This window comes from Schistocerca nitens, chromosome 6 (genome assembly GCF_023898315.1).
Source record: "Schistocerca nitens isolate TAMUIC-IGC-003100 chromosome 6, iqSchNite1.1, whole genome shotgun sequence".
In the NCBI taxonomy this organism is placed as follows: Eukaryota; Metazoa; Arthropoda; class Insecta; order Orthoptera; family Acrididae; genus Schistocerca; species Schistocerca nitens.
In genome coordinates, this window is record NC_064619.1 from 609,130,187 (window position 1) to 609,133,671 (window position 3,485).

Here is a 3,485-nt window from a genome sequence, read left to right on the forward strand (position 1 = left end):
CACAGGATTGATGACGGCGATATGCATGTGGGCAGCATTTGGTTTACTGACGAAGCTTATTTTTACCTGGACGGCTTCGTCAATAAACAGAACTGGCGCATATGGGGAACCGAAAAGCCCCATGTTGCAGTCCCATCGTCCCTGCATCCTGAAAAAGTACTGGTCTGGGCCGCCATTTCTTCCAAAGGAATCATTGGCCCATTTTTCAGATCCGAAACGATTACTGCATCACGCTATCTGGACATTCTTCGTGAATTTGTGGCGGTACAAACTGCCTTAGACGACACTGCGAACACCTCGTGGTTTATGCAAGATGGTGCCCGGCCACATCGCACGGCCGACGTCTTTAATTTCCTGAATGAATATTTCGATGATCGTGTGACTGCTTTGGGCTATCCGAAACATACAGGAGGCGGCGTGGATTGGCCTCCCTATTCGCCAGACATGAACCCCTGTGACTTCTTTCTGTGAGGACACTTGAAAGACCAGGTGTACCGCCAGAATCCAGAAACAATTGAACAGCTGAAGCAGTACATCTCATCTGCATGTGAAGCCATTCCGCCAGACACGTTGTCAAAGGTTTCGGGTAATTTCATTCAGAGACTACGCCATATTATTGCTACGCATGGTGGATATGTGGAAAATATCGTACTATAGAGTTTCCCAGACCGCAGCGCCATCTGTTGTTGAAAATTGTAACTACAGTGATTTCGAAAGTTTGTCTGCCTGAAAATGTACTGTTGTCCCAAGCATATTGCAACAAACGGTGTATTTCTATCGCTGCTCGTTTAGTTTTTATTGCCGTTTCAAATATACCGGTCATTTTTGAAACACCCTGTAGACACATCATTAACACCATAACCTACCAAGTGTCATGGATCACTGTGAAAACATTCGTTCTAACGGTACCCAAAGAAAAATAAGGAAGCGACTTCAAATCACACCAGTCTCGAACTCTTGCGGGAATCGTCGAGATGCCGGGAGTAATGAGGCTATTGAGTAGGTCAAGACGTCAGTAGTGCGTGGTATAAGTTGAGAATTTGGGTCTGACAGGAGGCTTGCTTGGATAGTCTGTGCAGTTGTGGTGACTGCTGTGTCCAGATGGTGTAGTGGTCAGTACTTCTGCCTGATGAGCAGAGGACCCCGGTTAGAATCCCGGTCTGGGAGAGATTTTCAACTTGCCCCACTGATATAAATCAATGCCCTTTTTGTGTCTGAGTCACAGGTTACATAATTTATTAGTTTATTAAAAGCTCCTCTACAGAGTACAAGTAATAGAGAAACGAATTTTCTAATTTCTGAAATAAGAGTAAAACCTTTCAGCCCGCAACTTGTATAATACCATATATTAATATCAACGACTAAAAATGTTGACAATCGATTGTGAACCTTTATAGCAGCATCTAATTGATCCAAAATCGGCATTTTATTAAAATGATTAATGCCAGTTATATAATATCCTATTTGGGCCAAATCCTTACAGCAACGATTAACTGAAATGACATCTCAGAGCTTATCCTTGTCGAAAGATAAGCTTGTTTACTAATTCAGACCAGCTGACGTAACATCGGTCAACAAACTCAACCTCTGATGGTTCGCGACCTGCCCTTATCAAGTATTCGTTGCATTTCTTTATACTCCTCGCTGGATTTTGGTCCTAAAAAGAAAAATGGATATGTAATTACGGTAATACCGAAGCATCGCAAACAATGCAGAGAAATTATTGTGGTCATTCGCCTTCTTATTCTGTAACCTTGAAAGAATCTGAATACTAAGACAAGCAACAGAATTGCATAGCACCAAACGAATCTCTTTAGATAATGATTTTTTTAAAGTTCCTTGTTTTTCAGTAACGACATAATAATTAAATTCCCTCTGAAGGAGTTTCCATTTGCTGCAACACGCACCTCTGTCATGGTGTAACCTAAACCGACTTAACTCTAGTTGGCAGCAGGAAGACACCATGTTCAAATGCAAGGTTATTAAATAATATTCAAATGGGATTACGAACAACGAGCCCGGCGTTCTTCACTTGGCTTCGCCAGAGTTAAAGTATATCTTTTGATAAGTGTTAAAATCTGTGACTCAGGTGAGATTCGAACACGACTGCTTCAGAATACTGTGTAAGATCAAGTCAATCGAACCGCCCGAATTCACAATAATGATGTTCAGAAACACAGACTTGTCGACGAAAGACTTACATCGAAATTAGTTCAGTTAGAGTTCACTACATCATTCAGCTGTCAAATCACATTTCGCCCACTCATAGCATCTGTTCAGGTGATCGCGGTGTTTCGTGCAATACGCCTGTGGTCTGCTCCGTACGTCACATGGTTCGCATTAGCAAGCATAAAATTATTTGTTATCGTGATTCGTTCCCCGCGCGTTTGTAATAGTAGCTCTGCAATCATTACCCTTTCCCTGGTTATATTACTCACTCACCTTTTTGATTTAAACTAACAAGAACAAAATTGCAGTCTCTAACTATTAGGTTGGTCGATAAGTTCGTAGCGTTTTTGTTTTGCGTGTTGATACTCCGGTTGCTATGGGTTTATTTATCGATTGTCATTTTTTGTTTGCAGTTGACTGTCGCTGTCTCAGTTTATATATTGACATATTGTCGCTTTGTGATAGTGAGTGGAGCTGTGGACGCTAGAAAATGGAGTGCCAACTGGAGAAATGTGAACATTTCCGACATATTCGTCCGTCTGAGTCCGATAGAGGGGTGACAGCAACGGAGGCAGCCACGGACACTACTGCCGTATTTGGGGATAATGCCACCTGGCATAACACGGAGAGAAAATAGTTTTCTCGTTTTAAGGAGGATCGTTTAGATATTAGTGACTCTTTAGTTTGAGGAAGACGTTCGGGATTTGATGAAGATTGTTTAAACGCATTAATCCACAATGATCCACTTCACTGTACTCGAAAACTAGCAAATGTGATCATTCCACCATCGTGCGACATTTGCATGCAATGCAGAAGCTTCAAAAATCGGCTATATCGGTAATGGATTCTGTAAGGCAAAAACACAAAAAATAGCTAGTGGCGATATGTATATCTCTGGCCGCTCGTCACCAATTGGCTCACGAACAACACCGACCATTCGTATCATGTTTAGTTACTGGTGACGAGAAACGGTGTCTTTATGCTAACATAAGGAAAAAAAGGAATTCCCCATACAAGGACCTGCAGGGTGCGAGGTGGTTAGCACACTGGACTCCGATCGAGAGGACCACAGTTCAAACCCGCTTTTGACCATCCTGATTTAGACTTTTCGTGGTTTCTCTAAATCGCTTTAGACAAATAGTAGTATGTTTCCTTTGAAAGGACACGGCCGACTTACTTCCCCATCCTTCCGTAATCCGGTGGGACCAATGATCTCGCTGTTTGGTCCCCTCCCCAAAATCAACCAACCAGCAAAGACCTGCACGCATCCACAAAAGATAATGTTATCCATCCGGTGAAACAGCAACGTTGTAGTG